A 24,320-nucleotide genomic window follows, 5' to 3' on the forward strand; every position below is an offset into this window, starting at 1 on the left:
GTGTCTTAAAAACAAAAGAGAGAATCTTTATCTAGAAGCAGTGACATAGTAAAAGCGGCGTGTCACTTTATCTCGATCTGTTTACCATTTTAAAATAAATACATCAAGATATTCAGTGAATAAAGCAGTCTCTATTGATATTTAATGTGCATTGTTTGATAAGTGGTCTGAGATGTACCAGTGAGTAGGATTACTTGAGAAAAATATATATGTAAAAACGGCTCGTTTGGGTTGAGAAAATATTTTACGTAGAGAAGCGAACAACGTTTCGACCTTTTTCGGTCATCGTCAGGTTCACAAAGAAAGAAAGAGGTAACTGACCGGAAGCTGACCACATGTTTGAAAGGGGTTGTGTAACTTGAGTGTCGGAATGTAGAGGGCGGTGTTAGATGTTTGAGTATATAATTTTATATTATTTATTTTATTATTATTATTGGCATCACAGAGTATTACTTGAGGCTTGGAATCTAGACTAACAAAATATAAAAACTAAAAACAAAACAGTTCAAATGGTTTACTACTTATACGAATGACATCATGAATTTTGCAGCTTTAATCAAAGGAGATATTAATTGTCCACGAACCTGACCTTAAATGTCAGTGGATAACATTCTGATAGTCATGATTTTAACATTAAAAAATGTGCTATAAATGAAGTTCACACGAGTATCAAATTGATTTGATCATTGGTCCTTCACCTTATAAAAAATAAATAAAAAGTAGATCCTTCACATGTTAGTGTACGTCAGGCCCTTCAAATCAGCCAAATAAGTCTGTTAAATACGAATCTTATTCATATTCTATACATACGACGGATCCAGTTTCGTGTTTTTGTTTGGTTTGTTTTGAATTTAGCGCAAAGCTACATGAGGGCTATCTGCGCTGTTTTGTTTTTGTAAAAGTCAATTGAAAAGTGAAGAAAAGCAACAGATTTTACTTGAAGGGTTTTTATTTCAAGTAAGTTAACACAACTGTTCCTTAACGAAATAAACTATGAGTGTAAATTAAAGTATTTTAATAATATCGATTTTGTTCTTTTAATTTCGTGCAAAGCTACTTAAGGGCTATCTGCGCTAGCCATTCATAATTTAGCAGCGTAAGACTAGAGGGAAGGCAGCTAATCATCACCAGCCACCGCCAACTACTCTTTTACCAATGAATAGTGGGATTGACCGTCACATTATAACTAACCCACGGCTGAAAGGGCGAGCATGTTTGGTGCGATGGGGATTCGATCCCGCGACCTTTAGATTATGAGTTGAACGCCTTAACCCAACTGGCCATGCTGGGCCAATAATATCGAGAAGGATATTTTAGAAGAAAGCAGAAAACAGGTACCGAAAAGCAGAGACATTTTCAACTTCTTACAAAACAGCGAAGAACAAGTTTTTGTCAACTCACTTTTCTCAGTGTCCTCATTCGTCATAAAATTACTGCAGCGCATTTTGTATAAGAGAAGTAAGTCAAGTAAAAATAAAAACAGTGTTCAACAAAGTAAAGCAATTTGTTGTCATTTTACGTTTCTCGAGGGAAAATAAATGTGAGAGATCTGCTTGAAACGCCCCCTGTGAACAATGAGTCCTATAACACTTTATTTGTTGTTTTGCATATATGTTACGAGTCTTGACTGAATTGTATGCAAGGAACGTTAACCTCTCTCAACTCTACTACACAGAGCTATTCAAGCGTCACTTGTTTACTGAGTTAATAACTAACTACGAGGGCTTCTTTGATTTGAGTTCATGTGTTAGTTTAAACTGCTATTCAAAGTTTATAGCTGAAATAAAATTATTTACGTCTCGTGAATTTTGTAAACACTAAATAAAGGGGGCGTTGTCTTGCGCCACACCTGGTGGTGTTATAGTGAAGAAGTGACGAAGTGAAACGATAAAAAAGTATATACTAATTCCTGTATATGACAAATAGCAAACACTTAACGAAGCTGTATCCAGCATATCTATTTTCAGAAGGGAAATACTCGAAAGAAAAAGATAAAGTTAAAATTTATATTTGAACCTCTGTACTTGAAGTAAACCTATTAAAAGTGGTGGAATGAAGTGGTAACAAGCCATCTCTAAGCCTTTAGAGCTTGAGGTGTCAAACACCTTAATAATATCAAGAGAAAAAAAGTATAATACATACTTAATTGCACCAGGGCGTTAAAGTATAGCTGGTAAAGAGGTTTTTAGGTTTTGCACTTTACAGGCAGAGAAATTTATGTTTTTTAATAAACAGTTTACTACAGGTAAAAGAACTATATATCTTCGGCCCTCAAATGCCTCGAGTGATTGTGAAACCCAGGCTTCTGTTACCTAGCTAGGGTTAAATGATAATAGATTTGCTTGCACGAAGTTTGTGGGCTTTAGTCCCCTGCTAGTGCAGCGGTAAGTCTACAGATTTACAGCGCTAAAATCAGGGGTTCGATTCCCCTCGGTGGGCTCAGCAGATAACCGGATGTGGCTTTGTTATAAGAAAAACACTTTGTTGGCTTTAATGATCTTGTATACCTTGTATCAAAAGCACTAATAACTAGTAAAATCTCGTCTCTTTATTAAGAGTAATATGTATTACTATGAAACGGGTGCTTTGTTGTTTACTTTACGGGGAATAGACGCCATGTTATATGCTAGCCAATACTACCAAATCACTGCCTATTAATTTGTATTTGAATTTCGCACAAAGCTACTCGAGAGCTATCTGCGCTAGCCATCCATACTTTAGCAGTGTAAGACTAGAGGGAAGGCAGCTAGTCATCACCACCCACCGCCAACACTTGAGCTACTCTTTTACCAACGAATAGTGGGATTGATCGTCACATTATAACGCCCCCACGACTGAAAGGGCGAGCATGTTTGGCGCGACGGGGATGCGAACCCGCGACCCTCGAATTACGAGTCGCACGCCTTAACACGCTTGGACATGCCGGGCCTCACTGCCTATTAAATAAGACGACTGTCAAAACTACGACTTCACTGAGTATAATAGACAGTAGGCTAGTAAGACGCATTCAAATAATTTGAGAGATAATTACCTGAATTCATGTTGTTATTTTTAAACAAGAAAGTGATATTTCATTCCGAAAATGTACACAGATAATAAAAATCGACGAAATCTTATTTTACGTCACGAAACATTCAGCAGAGGTAAACAAAAATCCAATAATAATAATATATATGTATAAATAGTTCAGACTTTATGTACGTGGTAACTCGTATGTTCCAATGGAGTGCCACTTATATACTTAAAAGTGTTAAAGCCACAAGTTCGAAACACACATGACTCTCTTAAGAATTCCGTTAATATATTTATTTATATGTCAGGTTAATGTATTTTATATTTTCATTTTAAACTTTTGCAATGGATATTTTAAACCACGCCTTTAGCATCAGAAACTTGATGAAACAAAAAGTAGAGACCACCTTTGATTGAAAACCTGTCGTTGCTACTAAAACCATTCAATAACACCCACTTATTTTTACCTTATGAATATAAAACATGTAAAAATTACAAAAAAATAAAAAAATGTTATTGTAAAAACGAGTTTCTTTCGCTTGTTCGCTCGAGGAAAACACGAGAAAAATATTAATGTAGATAAATGATGTGTGCATTTCCAAACACCACGAGCTACTAGCTTATTCATTTATCGCAGCTAGATTACGTCAGAAATTATGATGACAGTGAAGTAAAAGCCAGGAAATTGAATTGGAAGTGTGTGTTTCCTTATGTAAATAATTTAAATCGCCAATAGTACTACACAGCATTGAGGTTTGTTTGGTTTGTTTTGAATTTCGCGCAAAGCTATACGAAGGCTATTTGCGCTAGCCGTTTCTAATTTAGCAGTGTAAGAGTAGAGAGCAGGCAGCTAGTCATCACCACCCACCGCCAACTCTTAGTCTACTCTTTTACCAACGAAGAGTGGGGTTAACCGTAACATTACAACGCCCACACGGCTGAAATGTATGATATGGATCGAATCCGCGCCCCTTGATTTTGAGTCGAGTGTCTTAACCTCCTGGCCATGCCGAGCCGGCGTGGAGGTAATGTTTGATAGATCTTTAAGCCAATTTTTTCATTAACGATTTAAAATGCTCATGACCCTTCTCCAAAGGGTCCAAATATATGAAAATATATGAATTGATATAAAATTACTTAACAAAGTTACTATATTTTCTAATACAGTAATATGAATTACAACAACCACTCACACAAGAAATTAAACGAAAATGCGTTTTTTACATGAAAAACACCCACATTATCTTCACATTTTGAAAATATCCATGGATTTTTCGTTACTTTTATTTACACAAAACCTTATTGCTAAAAGTTGAATTTATTTTTTCCTGTAAAGAAACAAAAAGGTTTAATTCTCTACGGGCCTGGCCTGGCCAGGTGGTTAAGGCATTCGATTTGTAATCTGAGGGTCGCCAGTTTGAATCCCTGTCACACAAAACATGCTCGGTCTTTCAGCCGTCTGGGCGTTATAATGTTACTATCAATCCCACTGTTCGTTGGTAAAAGAGTAGCCTAAGAGTTGGCGGTGGGTGGTGATGACTAGCTGACTTCTTTCTAGTCTTACATTGCTAGATTAGAGACGGCTAGCGCAGATAGCCATCGTGAAGCTTTGCGCGAAATTCGAAAAACAAAAATATTTAATTCTGTGCGAGTGTACAATTTATTTTCTGTCAACACTTCCTTGTTTGAACACAACAGACCAAAGCAATACATTACTGCAACACTATTTTTAATCCTTGCCCTATGAGGGTCGATCTGCGTTTATTGGTTCTTCACATTAATTACCCGCCTGTCACACGATATCCCTGAATTTATCACTTGAGAACCGCTGTTAAAAACATGATAAGACAAGAAATATCCGGATTTCAGTACTTATGTTACTGACTTCTCTCTCAATAACGTTTCTGTGTCAGAAAGACTAGGGTTGACTCGCAACTAATTCATAGATAACACCAACCTCCTGATGATTCATACGCATTGCCTTCGTGTCATACACCCACCTACAAATAGGTATTGTCAGAGTTTAGGATGAAGAATGTTTAGTCGTCTTAGCTACACTAAATCTATCTTGCTAGCTGTCCCTAATTTAGCAGTGTAAGGCTAGAGGGAAGGCAGCTAGTCATTACCACCCACCGCCAACTCTTGGGCTACTCTTTTACCAACGAATAGTGGGATTGACCATCACATTATAACGCCCCCAAGGATAAAAGGGGGAGCATGTTAGCTGCCTTAACTCTAGTCTAATACTGCAAAATTAAAAATGGCTAGCGCTGATAGCCCTCGTGTAGCTTTGCGCGAAATTTAAAAACAAACAAACAAACAAACAAAATACTTTCAGTGAACTTACATAAGAGTTGAAGTGTATGTAGTATCGATACTACTACTCAAAATATACACCGATAAATTAGTAAAAATTGACAATTCCGATTCACAATCTCTTTTGGAATCCTAGACAATAGTAAATTAAAAGAAGAAGACAAGACATTGTATGGTAGCTGGTGAGGATAGAATTCCTGAAAACAGATATAACTCAGTGACAAGTGGAGAATCGAATGACTATATAAATAGCGTCTCGAGTACTACGACATATGACGTGCCCTTGCCATCCTGATGAGCCCTGTATTGGGAGAAAGGCCGAGTCAGCACTGAATAAGACACATACAGTGTGGGTGTAACACATATTGTGACAAATTATTCACATATTCTCAAATTATTAACTCCCGTTTACACTGCAGTCGCTTTGGGAACAATAGTAACAGCTTGTTGGTTCTTAGAATTAAATGTATTGGAAAAATTGATTGGTAAAATTATAAAATATTTGTATATTTCACAAATGCGGAACGAACGGTGAAATATTACTCAGTGAAGTCCACTCTATTTAGATTAAGATGCAAGCTATGCCCATAATACAACAATATATATCTTAACTAACTCTGAAAGACAAATCAATAGATATTGAATACTAAATACTAGCATAGTCCTGGAGAAGTCATACTATTAATAAAAACTGTGTCCCTTTTGATGTCAAAACGTTGAACTGTTTTGTTTTAAGTTTTTAGCTGTTGTATATTTAAATAAATTCAGTTCAATTCAAATAGTATTGATTATTCGCATTATATTACATGGCTTTCAATAATATATTATGTAAGTGCAACATTACCGGTCAGTCATATACCATGTTGGTATTAAATGATGTGTCAGTTGTATTTCGCGCAAAGTTACTCGAGGGCTATCTGCGCTAGCCGTCCCTAATTTAGCAGTGTAAGACTAGAGGGAAGGCAGCTAGTCATCACCACCCACCGCCAACTCTTGGGCTACTCTTTTACCAACGAATAGTGGGATTGACCATCACATTATAACGCCCCCAAGGCTGAAAGGGCGAGCATATTTGGCGCGACGGGGATTCAAACCCGCGACCCTCGGATTACGAGTCGAACGCCTTAACACACTTGGCCATGCCGGGCCTCATTGTTAATATAACACTCACTGTTCTATAAGTGTCCTCGTTTTATTAGAAGCCAGTGCATATTTAAATAAAATGACAAATAAAATGGAAAATGGTTGTCTGTAGTTAAACTAAAGGTAATAATCACTAAGTAATATTACTTAAGATACTAAAGGTCAAGATAAATATTTACCTTCGTCAAACCTCTTATTAAATAAAGTGTTATCCAAGTCACAGAGGTACTAAAACATACCTACTTTTACAAGGAGCATAGCGATATTAATGTACCTCTGACTGCTTATTTTTGTACCGCATTTAACCTGAACTTTTTGAAACACCACTAAGTTTTTAAATTTATAAAATCACCATATCAGTGATACGACATATTTGAAGCTTTCTAAATTGTAGTTTGAAATACTGTTGAAAGTCGATTAAGAAGACATGAAATATTTTATAAGTACAGTCAAACATCGATATAAGGCGCTAGTTGGGGTCCAAAAAATTCGACCGCGTTGTATCTGATTGCGCCTTATACCGTTTTGATTATATATTTTTTTGACCCTCGGGGTGAGCGATAATGCAAAATTTACGCGTTTTGTAGTGAAATAAAGAAAAACAAACAAAACTACTTACACCAATGATATAGCATTTTTTTTATTTATTAAACTCAATTTTAAGACTGAAATTAAATGTAAAAAGCAGAATTTTAAAGAAATTTATCGAATTCATTACTTTGATGGGGGCTGATATTCTAAAAGTAGAAACCAAAAAAAATTTGGGGCCTAAGACCCCATCGCGCCCAACTGATTATCGCGCTTTATCGATGCGTTTTATATCGATGTTTACCTGTATCTCGTTTGCATTCACTTTAACTGTAAGGTCATCTTCGTACGTTTCTATTCTACAAATTTAGTTACGTATACTTTAGCTAATAGATAAAGGAAGGCCATAACTATTGCTTGAAACACGAGTTTCTATAAACCTTCAGTAATGATTAGTTTGTTACACACAAATGTATGAATGCAAAATCCATTTATGAAGCTTACACTCGTGATAAAGTAATAATAATAAACTCATTACGGAGTTATTTGTAAGCTTTACGAAGATAGCGCTTCAGTAGGTGTTTGGAACCCCTGGTAATAAAACAACACTTCAACTGTTTTCTTAATGAAGTTATAAACCTAAAGTACCATACTCAGCGTGGTTTCGGCATGCGGTTTAAGGCCAATCATTCTATTACATGTCTATTATGTAGTTACAAAAATGTTTTTTCACTAAATAATGAAAAAAGCAAGGTATTTATTCAAAACGTCTATATACACTATCAGTTATACAACATTTTTGTAGAAAAATATATAAATATGCAGTAGTAAAATTTAGTATTTATTATACCTGATTCTTCTCATGATCGCTAACATCAGAGGTTCGGTGGACTTTGTGGCTTTGTTATAAGAAAAAAACCCACTCACTTCTCATTATATATCAAATATTGGCTCGTGTTGTAGGTTATACGTTCATCTCTCATATTTTCATATTATTTAATGTCATAATCTTGAAAACTTACCCAAAAGTCGAAGCAATGGTGTAACTTTGGTTTCTAATGTGTAGGGTGAAAAAGAGGAGGAGATGTCACGTGAGTAGTAGGAGCAAGTTAGTCTTAACGTCGATCAGTTAATTTTACTTCAGTAAACCAGGCAGTATAGGCAGTTGATGTTGTTGTTTAACCTTGTAAGTGTTTTCATCGATTTTTTTCTCTTCATTCTGTCGCCTGTTTGAAAATCAACAAGAACAAAATTATTTAGTTTGTTTGTTTGTTTTGAATTTCGCGCAAAGCTACACGAGAGCTACCTCATCTAGCCGTCCCTAATTTAGCAGTGTAAGACATGAGGGAAAGCAGCTAGTCATCACCACTCACCGCCAAATCTTGGACTACTATTTTTATCACCGAATAATGGTATTGACTGTAACATCATAACGTCTCCACGGCTGGGAGGACGCGCATGTTTGGTGTGACGGAGATTCGAACCCACGACTTTCAAATTACGAGGCAAAAAAAAAAAAAACACCTCAGAATATTTTTATTCAGTGATATAAAATCATATTTTATTTTGAAATGTAATGATTTGTTTATTATTTTTATAAGCGTGTACTGCGCATTTCTTCGATGGATGTACCCGTGTTGTTTATGATAATAAACCGACTATCACATTAAAATAAGTAATAGCGAAATAAAGTCTGTAAGTTAACGTTTTACTGAGTTTCAGTGTACGTAAACAGCCACTCGTTAGGACTTACTTTCAGGCTTTAGAAATTTACAAGTTTACTCCATTGGTTAGGCTTAATTATTGTGATTTAACTTGATTTTTGGAAATGAATTGATACACTGCTAGCCAAAATCTTAAGGCCAATGAACATAAAGAAAAAATATGCATTTACGTTGTTAGACTCAACCACTTATTTGAGCAAAGCTTCGAAAGATGAAAATAAGAAAAGGGAAAATAAAAATAAAAAACTTTTTTCAGCACTTAATAGGAAAAAAGTGAACACTATGAAATTAGCCTAAATACTAGCTGGTCAAAAGTTTAAGACTTCACTGAAACGAAGCGTCAATCGGTAAACACGTAACAAAATTTAGTCATTTGTGTTCAAGCATTAGCATTGTCAACATCTCCCACTGACATTTCCTGTGTTACATTGTGTAAAAACATGGCAAAGGCTAAAAAAGTTGACAGAGTTTGAACATGGCAAAGTAGTCGAGCTACAAAAGCAAGGTCTCTCTCAACGTGCCATCGCAAGTGAGATTGGGCGTAGTAAAACTACTGTTACAAATTTCTTAAAAGACCCTGAGGGATACGGAACGAGAATTTTAAGTGGTCGGCCCAAGAAAATGTGGCCGGCGTTGAGCAGGAGGATTTGACGGGTTGTCCGGCAAGACACCAGCCGATCGTCGAAACAGATTAAGGCCGTTACGGACGTAGAATGCAGTTCAAGAACAATAAGACGGCATCTACGAGAGAAAGGCTTTAAAAACCGTAAACATCTTCAAGGGCCATGCCTCCTTCCACACCACAAAACAGCTCGGTTAAACTTTGCTCAGAAGCACCAAACATGGGACGTAGAAAAGTGGACAAAGGTTTTGTCCTCTGATGAGAAAAAATTAACCTGCATGGTCTAGATGGCTTCCAACGTTACTGGCACGATAAGGATATCCCACTGGAGACATTTTCTACACGACACAGTGGAGGAGGTTCCATCATGATCTGGGGTGCTTCTTCCTCCTTCCATGGAACAATGAAGTTTCAGGTTATACAGGGACGTCAAACAGTAGCTGGCTACATTGGCATGTTGGAGAGAGCATCCTTATTGACTGATGGCCTTCGTTTGTGTGGACGTGTCTGGATCTTTCAGCAGGACAACGCTGCAATCCACAATGTCTGCAGGACAAAGGACTTTTTCATGGCGAATAACGTGATTCTTTTGGACCATCCAGCGTGTTCGCCCAAATTGAACCCCATTAAAAATATTTGGGGGTGGATGGCAAGGAAAGTCTATAGAAATGGACGTCAGTTCCAAACAGTGCATGATCTTTTGAAGACATCTTCACCACTTGGAATAACATTCCAGCCAGCCTTCTGCAAACGCTTATATCGACCATGCCAAAGCAAATGTTTGCAGTTATTCGCAATGACGGTCGTACAACTCACTACTGAGACCTCTTGTTTGGCATTTTCTACCCCTGTTTAGGACTTATTTTTGATATGGTCTTAAACTTTTGACCAACTAGTATTTAGGCTAATTTCATGGTATTCACATTTTCTCTATTAAATACTAAAAAGTGTTTTATTTTTATTTTCCCTTTTCTTATTATCATCTTTCGAAGCTCTACTCAAATAAGTGGTTGAGTCTAACAACGCAAAATGCATATTTTTTCTTTATGTTCATTGGCCTTAAGATTTTGGCTAGCAGTGTATTAATGTTAAGCCTAACTTAAGTTTTTGGTCGTACAGAACTGAAGCGTCATTATATTTTAGTGTTTCATCTGGCAACAGTAGTAAAACTTGTAATTAAATGTGAGACATCAACTAGTCACTTTCATACAATAATTTAAATTTCAGGTCATGGATGTAAATTCGTGAATTAGTTTATATTTTATAAGTATAAAATAATTCATAAATTTACATTTTTCAAATTAATAAAAATAATATTTAAAAAACAAATTAGATTATTGAATAATAATTTGCATTAGTTTTTATGCTTTCCAATTATTTTATATTCTATACTGCCTCTTCGCCATTAATTAAATAAATTTTTGTCTGTATCAAAACGAATATTTGACCTTCTGTTAAACCCCAAGTGGCTCAGCGGCAAGTCTGAAGGCTTATAATGCTAAAAACTGAGATTCGATACTGGTGATGGGCACTTCACAGACAACTTATTTTGTAGCTTTGTATTTTATAGCAAACAAACAAAACTTGTTTGTTAACTGGAAAGATAAGTGCTTTTACTAAACAAATGTTTGTAATTACTGAAGGCCCAGCATGGCCAAGCGTGTTAAGGCTTGCGACTCGTAAATCTGAGCGTCGCATCCCCGTCGCGCCTAACATGCTCGCCCTTTCAGCTGTGGGTGCGTTATAATGTGACGGTCAATCACACTATTCTTTGGTAAAAGAGTAGCCCAAGAGTTGGCGGTGGGTGGTGATGACTAGCTGCTCTAGTCTTACACTGCTAAATTAGGGACGGCTAGCACAGATAGCCCTCGAGTAGCTTTGTGCGAAATTCAAAACAAACAAACAATAAATACCAAAGATTGCAATTAAGAAAAGTTAAGTTTAAACTGATAACAGATATCTTCAACCCTGTTGAAAATGAGCCATGCACAAGAAAACAACGTCAGTAAATAACAAGAGCAGAACTCAGCAACTATAAGGTATTAACCAAAGAATTACAGATGGTGGATCCATCTTGGCCTCCTCTCTAAACTATATATCCATCAAATTGTTTCTAGGCTCATTATTTGCAAAGTTACACAATATAATGCAATATGCGAACTGTAGTGAGGATAAACGTTACAAAATCAAACAATCCAATAATATGAGAAATAAACAGTTCGTTTTTACAATGTAGTAAAAATTTATAGAAACGTAATCATTATAATGTTTGACACAGCTGAACTGGTAGATAAAGTTCAATAGCCACGTTAGTTTGTTTTATTTATTTTTAACTGTATACTCCTGTATAGTAAGCCTAAATCGGCTAGAAAAATACCAGAAAAAAAACACAATGCGTCCATAATACTTTAAACTGCATATTTAAATTAAGGCTACACACACACTAAGAGAAAATGGTCTTGCACGAGAAGTTTTTTGATGTATAAAAACATAGCAAGCGACCTAAATGATGGGAGCACTTTCATCAGTACACGAAATCTCAGCTGAACACACAAACATATATATATACATGTTCTGCGTCAGAAAAAGTTAACCCTTCACAAAGACGGTCACACTACGTACTAAACGCCAATCTCAACTTTAGTTCAAATATATGCCATTCCATCGTGACTTTATATCAGCCGTGATTGGTACGTGACATGCTGACGACTTACATATTGTTTAATTATAAACCTCTGAACTTACCGCATTATAAATTGTCTCAGATCATACTTATCAGTTGTTTTTTTAGTGTTACCAGTTGGAATCATAATAGAAGTAGAATATGTTTGAGATTCCGGATAAATAGTGTCAGCGAACCATGTTAATTTTACGCCCTTTTCTTTATGACGAAAAAATTAAATATCTAATATCTTGCATATATTAATTTATATGCGTGTTTGTTTTTCTGCAATTTCTTGTGTAAGATATAAAATTTTTATCTTGGTGATGCAGAAAATCGGGACTGTATCTGGTAATAGATAATTTTATCATTCTACAATGCAGTCGAAGAAAGCAGATCTTTGTTTAGATAAATAAAATGTTTGGCAGTTCCTTCAAGGTTCCCCGCTTACTGGAACTATTGATGTCTGAAATGCTGAACAATAAAAAATGGATATTCAGATCTGTGTTAGTTGAAACACAGACTAACAATAAAAAAATGGATATTCAGATCTCTGTTAGATGAAATACAGACTAACAATAAAAATGGATATTCAGATCTGTGTTAGTTGAAACACAGACTAACAATAAAAAATGGATATTCAGATCTGTGTTAGATGAAACACAGACTAACAATAAAAAATGGATATTCAGATCTGTGTTAGATGAAACACAGACTAACAATAAAAACTGGATATTCAGATCTGTGTTAGATGAAACACAGACTAACAATAAAAACTGGATATTCAGATCTGTGTTAGATGAAACACAGACTAACAATAAAAACTGGATATTCAGATCTGTGTTAGATGAAACACAGACTAACAATAAAACTGGATATTCAGATCTGTGTTAGATGAAACACAGACTAACAATAAAAACTGGATATTCAGATCTGTGTTAGATGAAACACAGACTAACAATAAAAACTGGATATTCAGATCTGTGTTAGATGAAACACAGACTAACAATAAAAACTGGATATTCAGATCTGTGTTAGATGAAACACAGACTAACAATAAAAACTTATCCTAAATTCTGATTGATTAAAGTTGTATGAGCTTCTTGTTTAATGGGGCCTGGCATGGCCTAGCGCGTTAAGGCGTGCGCTTCGTAATCTGAGGGTCGCGGGTTCGAGTCCCCATCGCACCAAACATGCTCGTCCTATCAGCCGTGGGGGCGTTATAATGTTACGGTTAATCCCACTATTCGTTGGTAAAAGAGTAGCCCAAGAGTTGGCGGTGGGTGGTGATGACTAGCTGCCTTCCCTCTAGTCTTACACTGCTAAATTAGGGACGGCTAGCACAGATAGCCCTCGAGTAGCTTTGTGTGAAATTCCAAAACCATCTTGTTTAATGGTCTGTGATACAATTCATATATATGTATATTGCTTATTCAGTTTGCCTTCTGAGAGTTGTCAAAAGACCTTTTTTTTAAAAGATAAGTTTGTCAAACAGCATGAACGATACGGCGTACTTACCGTACTTCTACGTTCAGTAATGTGACTTATTATGTGACTTATTCTTTCGAGCTGCGTGAAATTTTCATCTACAAAATTTGTGTGTGAATTAACACTTGATCTTTATGCCCTTTCACATAAGCCCTTGACACGGGGGCTGTAATGGAGTAGACAATGAGGCTCTTGCTGTTCAAGGAATGTGTCTCTTCTGCAACTCGCTCTGCATTCAAACTGACCGTTTGACTATAAGTTATAGTTTAGTGGGTTAAGTATGGTATGTAAAATGTCAAGTACGTTTGCTTCTCGAGGCTTCTTTAACTACGAGTAGGCTTGATAATGGCCAAGAGTAATTTATGAAGTTTGGAAAACCCCGTCGTTAGTTACGAGCTCTGAAGCCTGTTTAATAAAAACAGGAAATCGTCAAACATTTAGTGATTATGCTTGACTTTTATATTAGTCGTAAGTTTCACGTGTGTACATCTTATTTAAACGAGAGATATGAGGTGCGGTGTTGATAGAACAACCTCTCTAAAGATTAGGTTAATCTGAAATAGAGATGTTTCCTACGGTGTTTGTGCTGCACAGACTGAAACCACAGTACAGTCGAGTGATCAAAATTTCAATATTCATCACAAACTTAGAAAACAATCGTTTAAGTCAATACAATTTAGCCAGAAAAAAATATTATAAAACTAGAAATAAACGTCCTTGTAACACCAAAGTGTTGTTTTTATTGAATTAAACCCCCAACGTTTCGCTTTACAGCTTCTTCAGGAGCGTTCTATTAAAACCAAAACTGACAGCACGAAACTTCACAGAGAAAGGTATTTCCATTATAGTACGTTTCTTTAGCTAAAAGTGTGTTTAAAATTCAAGTGTTGACCAATGCAGAACAACCAGTTAACGTCATCAGCCACTCACACGTCGAATTTTATTCAAAAAGTGGAATTGATTCTAACTTCTCTATCGCGCTTACAGCTAAAAATACAGAATGTTTAAAGACATATTGCGAGCTCGAACTTTGGACTTTTCGATACACAAGTGGCATGTTAATCACTACGCAACAACCAATGACGTGATATATAGTTATTTTTCAATTCCAACCGCCACAAGTAGCTCGGTGGTAACTCTGCAATCTTACAACGCTAAAGTTCAGGTTTCGATGTTCGTTGTAAGCAGATATGATAGTCCACTCTGTTGTTCATTCTTAACAACAACCAATCACTTCTAACCGGTGTTTACGAAACTTCCTGTTTTACAATATGCCAAATGTCACATTACATTTGACTAAACAAATACTGAGAAAAATCCTTTTGTTAAAAGTTCAATATGTCACTACCTCAACCTATTTAACTGAATGTAATTAATGTTGTATTATATAATTGATACTGGAAACAGGCTATTGCGAAGATTTCAAAAGTTCTTATTTGGTGCGCGTCGAACAAAAGCACTATTTCAAGATTTTGTTATGAAATATTGAAATCGTGAACTTAAGCACAAAGCTATACAACGGACTATCTGCATAACGAAACTTTGTTTCTAGCGTTATAAGTCTGCAAACATACAATTGTGCCACTGGGGTGTGGAGAGGTCTCTTATTATGAGTTATCATGTCAGATGTGAATGATACCATGTGAAGCGACCAGGTGGTTAGAGCGCTTAACTCGCAATCTGAAAATCGAGGGTTCGAGCCCTGTCACACTCACACCAAACATGCTCGCTCTTTCATTCATGGGGGTGTTATAAGTGATGGTCAATGTCACCATTCTTTGGTTAAAAAAGTAGCTGAAGAGTTGGCGGTGGGCGGTGATGACTAGCTGCCTTCCCTCTAGTCTTACACTACTAAATTATTCATGCAGATACCCTACCCCCTGCAGCTCTGCGCGAAAATCAAACCAAACCACGTATTAACTAAAACATCGAAAACCCAAGCTACTTCTTATCACGTCGACTTCTTAACGACGCTATACAAGTATTGTATCTTCTAAATATTATTCGATATAGATGGCTAAAATCTGGTCACATGACACTTTTTTATTTTCTGCTCATTTCTTGTTAACCAAAAAATTACATATTGTGCTATTTTTGCTGTATCCACTGGACACATCGGTGTTCGAATTTCAATTTAATAACCCCTGAGAGTTACTGTTAAACCGCCTGAAAACGACAGTTTAGAAGTGAGAAAACCTGCTCATAAATTACTACACAACGCGATCATCACGACAGAAAGCCCCTACTGGCCACAATTTAATTAATACTAACGTCCTGGTCAGTGCTAAGAACAAACCCAATAATCAAAGTATATAATTTAATATACTGTTCTTACTTATAGTCATTAGAATGCGTCGATTGGGAACACTCGTTTTTTTTAACATATTTTCTACCTTGTGGTGGTCCACTTAGGAGCACAGCACGTGCAGGTGTCTTAAAACTCAAGCAATGAGCAACAAAAACACACTATAGTATGTAATATACAACAACGATGTCAGTAGTTTTTTTCACTATCTAATTTGACGTACTAAGCCTAGCGTGTGAAATACTGTGTTAATATTACATTTTTTTCTCACTACATAATTTTACAAATTAAACCCGGTCTGTAATCTAAAGTAGCTGCTGTTAAGTGTTTTGTTAGTATCTCATTTGGTAAAATAAACTCAGAGCTGATATCAAAAATTTTGTCACTATCCAACTTAACAAATTTAACATCGTTTGTGACATTCTGTAGTAATTCAAAGTTTCCTTTCTACATAATTTGACAAACCAAATCTGGTCTGTAACACAAGGCGGCCAGTGTCAAGAGTTTTCTTACGATTTATTATGACAAACTAAACCTAGTTTGTGACGTACATGAACAATTTCAAGAGTATTCTCATTACCTAATGAAACAAAATATAGTTTGTGACATAAAATGTCAATACATTTCTCACTACCTAATTTTAAAAAGTAAATAAACCTGGTCTGAGATATATTTTTTTGCCAATATTAAGAATTTTATCACTAAATAATTACACAACCTAAAGGTAATTTATGATATACTGTGCCGATGTCAATAGTTTTTAACCGATTAATTTAACACATTTGATCTAGTCTGTGATATATATATTGTGTGTATTTCAAGTTTCCTTACTACCTAGTTGAACAAACTAAACCTAGTCTACGATATACTATGCGTATTTTAACTTCTTTACTTCATGGTTTAACAAACTAGACCTAGTTTTTGATAAAAGATTACCGATATCAAGAGTTTCTCACTGCTTAATTCCACAAAATAAATAAAACTAGTCTGTGACATAATATGCTTATGTCAATAACTTTACCTGACAATCTAAACATTGTCTCTAACGTACTATATCGATATTAGTATTCTATCACTACCGAATTTAATCAGATAAACCTAGTTTACGATATACTGTGTCGATGTTAAGAGTTTTCTTACTATCTAGTTTCAAAAATTAAATAATCTGTGACATTCTGTGCCGATGTCATTACGTTTCTCATTACCTAATTTGAAATACTTAACCTAGTCTCTAACATGATGTACCAGTTAGAAGTTTTCTAATACTAGCATGTGATATACGTGACCAATAAGAAGGCTTTTCTTATTACATTATGTGACAAATTAAACCCTGTCTGTGAAATACTGCTCTAATATTAGGAATTTCCTCACATCTACTTTGACAAATGAAAGCGAGACTGTAGCATACAACGCCGAAGTCAATAATTTTCACATTACCTAATTTGAAAAACTAGATATAATCCTTGATATATTGTGCCAACACAAGTAGTTTTGTCGTTACTTAATTTAATAAAACTAAATTTAGAGTGTGACATGTATTTCAAAGTCAGGAGTTTCTTGCTAGCTGATTTAACAAACTAAAACTAGATTGTGACACACTGTGTCAACTAATAGAATTTATAATTGACAAATTCGACAAACTAAATAAACCTTTTCTGTGGTATAATTTAGCGATGGTTAGAATTTTCAAACTACATAACTTGCAAACGTAAACATAACCTGCGACATACGGTGACGAGTTCAATAGTTTTCTCGCTACCTAATTTAACAAGCTAATCCTAACCTGTGACATTCGCGAACATTATTAAGAGATTTCACACTAGACAAATTTTTGAAAAAGTGACCAATGTTATGAGTTTTCTCATTACCTAATGTAAGGAACTGAACCTACTGAGTAACATACGTGACCAGTGTCAAGAGTTTCGAAACTTCTTAATTTGCCAAACTAAACTTAGTCTGTGACATAAAATGATCTGTGCCAAGAGCTTTCTCACGACTTAATTTGGCAAACTAAATCTAGTCTGTGGAATACTACGCTAATATCAAGAATTTTCTTAACATCTGATTTGACAAACTAAATGTAGCTTGTAATATAACGTGACAATGTCAAAAATTTCTAATAACCTAAATTAAGAAGTTAAAAACCTCGGCTGTAAAATATTGTGCCAACCAATGTCAAGATTTTCTCACAACCTAATTCGATAAACTAACCTTAGTATCTAACATGCTATGTCGATGTTAATTTTACATATTTTTTTGTTATCTAATAAAAGGTATAACAAATTAATAACGTTTTTATGAAGAGCCACTTTCTGTCTTCTCCCTGTAACCTAGTCTGTGATTATTTCGATAAAATAATGAGAAATCTGTGTGTTCATTTGTTTGTTTGTATGACTGTTTTAACAATTTGGAGTAACTTAGACGATAATTATAATAAATAATTAAAACTAAAATTATTTGATGTTTTAACTACAATGTATAACAATAAGTTTAGCTTTGCGTTCTATTATAAGACATTAAAAGAACAACTGTGTGAAAAACAAGAAAAACCTCTAATTGATATACAATAAAATTCATATTATTAATTTATTTCATTTATTTACACAGGCTCTGCATGGCCAGGTGGTTAAGGCACTCGACTCGTAATCCGAGGGTCAAGGGTTCGAATCCCATCACACCAAACATGCTCGCCCTTTCAGCCGTGGGGCGTATAATGTGACAGTCAATCCCACTACTCGTTGGCAAAAGAGTAGCCCAACAGTTGGCGGTGGGTGGTGAATTAGCTGCCCTCTGTCTAGTCTTGCACTGCTAAGTTAGGAACGGCTAGCGCAAATAGCCCTCGTATAGCTGTGTGCGAAATTCAAAACAAACAAACGATTTACCAACATTATCTTTTTATTTATATCTAATTTATTACAAGTGTCTTGAGAAAATTGTTTTCCCTTTACGTAATTTCCATGAAAATGTTTATTTTTTAAGAACGTTAATTATTCGTTGTATGTGTTGCACGTGAAGTCGACCGCTCCACGGGATTCTATAAAGACCTCTTCTTTAACGCTTAGTTCAAGACGGTCCACTTGGCTGGTAACTTAGCTATTATCGTACGAATTAAGAACACTCCAAGGCTCGGTATTGGCAGTTGGTTAAGGCGCTCGACTCGTATTCTGAGGTTCGCGCGTTCAAATCCCCCGTCACACCAAACAAGTTCGCCCTTTCAGCGGTGAGGGAATTATAATGTGATGCTTCGCACAAAGGGTGCATATTATTACGGCTGTTTTGATAACATTTGATTTTAAAACATAGAATTGGTCCAGTATTAATTAATACTTTCAATGCAGACAACAGGCGTTTAAAGTATTCTCACTAGATTTGTGCCTGATACGGTGCAATACATAATACGTTCTTTTAAAGTACTTTTAACTTGCCACTTTAGCATCACAGAAATTCCATCACGCGACAGTCAACCAAACCATTAAAATGAACCTTTTATTAACACTAGACTTCACGTTTTTCTTTCTCGTAGAGAATTGACCAGTTTGGTATGTTATACCTACTCAGATACATAAAGTTCGAAGACGTTCTATTCACATCTGTGATGGTGGTAAAATCTACTTTCTCTATTGAGATCTTTACTATGAATGGTAACCAGAGATTTAACTTTATTTTACTGAGAACCATAATAAACCTTAATGAAAATCAGATATCTACATTAAGTTAATTGTTTGTTTTATGTAATATTTTATCGTTCATTTACAGTTCTGTAGACACGGATATCATTTTATATTGTTAACTTCCTGTCACGCGAACTCTACTGAAACCACATATCTTAACAATAGCATCTCTTCAACTCACATATCCTGATGATTATATTGTCGTATTTAAGCGACTGAGGTGTACTGTCTCTAATGTTATTTTTGAATAAAAAATTGTTATACGCTGCTTTAAATTTTAGACATTTCTCATGCTGTGAAGAACCCAATAAAACTAAGATATATTTGAGATATAAAATTAATTCTCTTGAATTTATTGATTTTTTTTGTAGTCTTCTAGTTTTGCCTCTTTCTTGTTTCAGTATAATAACTAGTTTTCAATTGTTGTACAGAATGTCTTAAAAACACAAAGCGAGTTGTAACTGTCAATGGTACTTAAACACAGACCTTATAGTTTGTCAAAATGAAGTCTAAATATTGTCGTTAATGTCACTAGTACTTAAGAATAGACTTTATAGCCTGTCAATTGTTCTGATTGTCACTGGTACTGGACTTATATCTTCTCAGCACTAAGTCTAAGCATTGTTGTTAATGTCACAGGCTCTAGACAACAGACTTTATATCTTTTTATTACAAAGTCTAAAGATTGTGGTGCATATGGAACAATGGATCTATATCTTCTCAGAATAAAACCTACACAGTGTTCTTAATGTCACCGACAATGAACAACAGGCTATCTGTTGTACTGTAGCAGATGTTACAAAGAATCTTGTTACTGTCTTTAGTACTAGTCCATAGACATTATTGATATCCTCTCTATTCGACGTCTGAAGAATGTTTGACTGACACACTATTTAAGTTCTTTTCTCATTCGTAGGATCGAATTTCGTGTTCGAAAATAAATTAACTTTAACGATGGCATCATGAAGTGCTTCCTATCAAACAATTACAGTATTGGTTTATTAATCCATCATTGTTATTTGGAAAATTAATTGAAAAACAAGTAGTTTTTATATTAATAAAAATTCATACGAATAACATATTTTTCCATTTCAAGATATTTGGGGAACTTTGAAATCAGATATTTTTTTTTGAATTTCGCGCAAAGCTACACGAGGGCTATCTGCGTTAGCCGTCCCTAATTTAGCAGTGCGTCGACTCTTACCAACGAATAGTGGGATTGACCATAACATTATAAAGCCACAACGGCTAAAAGGGCAAGCATGTTAGGCGTGACGGGGACTCGAACCCGCGACCCTCGTATTACGAGTCGAGTGCCTTAACCACGTGGTCAGGCCAGGCCTGCTTGAAGTCAGAAACAAACAACATATTTATTATACAGCGCAAATAGTTACTGAAAAAGTAATAAATTTAATACAGTTTTGAGGAATTGTTTCGGGCATGTCAAATTTCCAAGGATAATCAAAGTGGGCAAAATAATTTCAAGATAATTCTAAGCAAGCGACGAAGAAAGAGGTAGATCGACTAAATAGATTTATGAGTTGATAAATAGAGAGATAATGAAACGTAAAGATAGATGTATGGAACCATTGACAAACAAAGAGGATCGGACAGATGAACAGATAAAAGATAGACACAGATAGCTTGGTAACAACGGCAAAAAGATAGTGATTCCTAAATCAAAAATAATTATAGGTTTTCACATCCGGGACAGCACGAGATTTGCGTTGCCTACTTTTTCACCACCTCGCGGTTAAAAGCAGCCTCACATTTTTATTGTTTTCCCTAAATGTTACGCCCCTTTCATGTCTTAACCTACTTATGACTGAAATGTGGGCGTGAACAAAGCTTAACCTCAGTTGTTGGATGATTGGTTGTTTTCTTTGAGAAGGAAGTCAAGCTTGAATTTCTATTTGTTGTTTTCACAGAGGTTTAAGAACATAACGTCACGAAATCTGCCTAAGGAAGTTTAACAATTTTGAAGTTAAGTATCGTTAAGAAACGTAAATCTTATTGCAAAACAATGTAGTTCCAAATAATTATAATGTTCCCGATGGGATAGATATGAAGTTTATAATTATCAGAGATTGTTTATTCCACACACACACATACACCACTTTATCACATGTTACCATTAGTAATTATTTATATGACATACTTTTCTACTTTTCATATTATCCATTAAGTGCATAAACAAAGTGTCAAGTTATTTGATTTTAAACGTTTTTAAAATCATATTTCAATATTTATTTTTAAATTATATTTTACGGTGATTTTTAAGTTTGACTTATATACGATTATAACTAAAGGTTATATTATGGAATGATATTTGCTAATTGGATCTCACATTGGCATCCCAAACAGTCCATTAATTCGATGTTCACACCCTTCTTCTCGCCTTTTGTTAAATATTGACCAAGGTACAGGCCTCGCCTGTAAACATTTTTTTGTGTTACGGTAATAGTTTATTTACTAAATGCTATTCTCATACTACGAATGACATAGTTTACTTCTAAAGTTCACTCTATAATCATTATTAGGATGCAGGATTCAGACGCTGGGACACGTTATCTTGAAAACAAATGAGGGGCGTAAGCCGCATAAGTTTGAACCGTGAAATTTCCACGAATTTCGCCTACCATTGATACTTTAACCATTACAAGTTTGCTTTCTTTCAGTGATCACAAACGAATAATAAAACAACATAATTACTTATATGAAAGATTTTTTTGTACGGAAATTTACGATTCACTCCTTCCTTGATACATGAAAGCAAGGTACACACGTTGACACTGTTACAAATACAGGTTTGTAAGTTAAACGTTCATCTTGCTGCATTTGTCACAATGTCCATTTGTAAGTGTACTTACTAATCTAGTCACATATAAAACGTACAAGTAGTTGTTGGAGTGTCCCTGCGCCCAAAGGATGCCTCCTCAGGTAAACGGAGATCATTGGACACCGTTTGAAGGTTACATAACCATTGTGTAATAAACACCAGAGTGCGATGACACCTACGAAGCGCATTATAATGCTCGGCTGTCTTAGGGAAGGGTCACATCATAGTTCGATTCCAGAAGGCCTATTGTTATAGGCAGATGCTGTTTCTATAGGCGGGCGGTGTTGCCAAGGTTCTATAGGCGAATGGCCTAATTAGCCATATTACATGTATTTTACGAAGGGAAATGGTGTTACTAGGTGGACTGTGTTTCTAAGGTTCTACATCATAAAGATCTCAACATGTCTCGACTTATGTTTTCTTTATCACATTTGTATTTAATATTTATTATACCTACTGTTTCGCTTTAAGAAGTTAAGTCACTAAACAACTGTATTTTTAAGTATCAATAATAGTTTCAATATACATCATTATAGTAGTCTATATATTATTGTATGTCCAGAAAGTTACAAGTAAAATCATTGTTACAATGAGTAAACTATCATAATACAGTGTATAACACGTGATATTTTACGAGATGGTGTATCCTAATTTACCCATTGATTGAACGAGACAAACAGTATGACATAGCTCCTTTTATGCATATATATATATATATATTAGATAGTTAGTTTTTACTTTTTCAATTGATGTACACCCTGAAAAGTTTCATGAGACAAAATGTTTCGTTTATTTTTAAATATTAAACAAGATATATTTGGCTGATTGTGTTTTAACTATCGATTTACCACACATTTGATGATTCACTTATAGTTTTGCTTCTACATTTCAGATCACCAGTGGCTCAGCGGTATGTCTGTGGACTTACAACGCTAAAATCCGGGTTTCGATACCCGTGGTAGACAGAGAAGAAATAGTCCATTGCTTTAAGTCTAACTGAAATTCTTAAGAGACAAATTTCGGAGAAATTTAAAAAAATATATAATTTTTAACACTCCTACGAAAAGTGGGGCCTAATAGGCCCCAGAGCAACTTGAAAGGTTATTAATATTAGGCTAATAATTTTGTATTTAAATGAAATTGCCATTTACATCCATTAATGAATGGATTAACAAGATTCTCACTGTCCCTATCTACTATCTAGCGAAACCACAGCCAGGGGAACGGGCTTGGAGAAATCAGGACTAGAAACGTCTTTTCGTAAGAGTGTTAAGAGGCCCGGCATGGCCAAGCGCGTTAAGGCGTGCGACTCGTAATCTGAGGGTCGCGGGTTCGTATCCGCGTCGCGCTAAACATGCTCGCCCTCCCAGCCGTGGGGGCGTTATAATGTGACGGTCAATCCCACTATTCGTTGGTAAAAGAGTAGCTCAAGAGTTGGCGGTGGGTGGTGATGACTAGGCTGCCTTCCCTCTAGTTTTACACTGCTAAATTAGGGACGGCTAGCACACATAGCCCTCGAGTAGCTTTGTGCAAAATTAAAAAAAAACAAACAAACAAACAAGCTTCTACATTTAATGTGAATAATATACTTTTTACATTTGCTTTCATTTTTATATGGAAAATGGTTGTCACTAATTCATTTCTATAATTAATTAATTGCATAGTCCTGAAAAGGATGCTTATTTAATTCTCTAAATAATGTAAAACATATTTCATCCTTAGCTTTCTACATTGATTTGATCGCTAAAGTTTAAATGATTTTTGTAAATAACTATGTTTGATTAATGCTATTTTAACTTTTCTTTGGATATTTTGAGACATTTTTATCTGGAGCTATTTTCTTACTGGAACTGTTTGCATGGAGGCTAAACTCTCGATAAGCTTTAACTGTGAAAACAGATTCTACCTATTATTTAAGTAGTATTCTTATTGTTTCAAAAAACCAACGTTTACTGCAGATAAATAAACTCTTTAAACCAAGTTGCTCAATTATTCTGATGCATCATAGCT

At 35.3% G+C, this 24,320-nt stretch overlaps 1 long non-coding RNA gene across 1 annotated transcript in view; it reads left to right on the forward strand.

The window, feature by feature from the left end:
* LOC143249768 (uncharacterized) overlaps positions 1-23,330 on the forward strand; it is a 57,823-nt gene extending 34,493 nt beyond the window's left edge. The window contains exon 3 of the long non-coding RNA XR_013027934.1: positions 23,203-23,330. This is a non-coding gene — a long non-coding RNA (uncharacterized LOC143249768). The remainder of the gene's footprint in view (positions 1-23,202) is intronic.
* The last annotated feature ends 990 nt before the right edge of the window (positions 23,331-24,320 follow it).

This window comes from Tachypleus tridentatus, chromosome 4, assembly GCF_004210375.1.
Source record: "Tachypleus tridentatus isolate NWPU-2018 chromosome 4, ASM421037v1, whole genome shotgun sequence".
Lineage (NCBI taxonomy): Eukaryota > Metazoa > Arthropoda > Merostomata > Xiphosura > Limulidae > Tachypleus > Tachypleus tridentatus.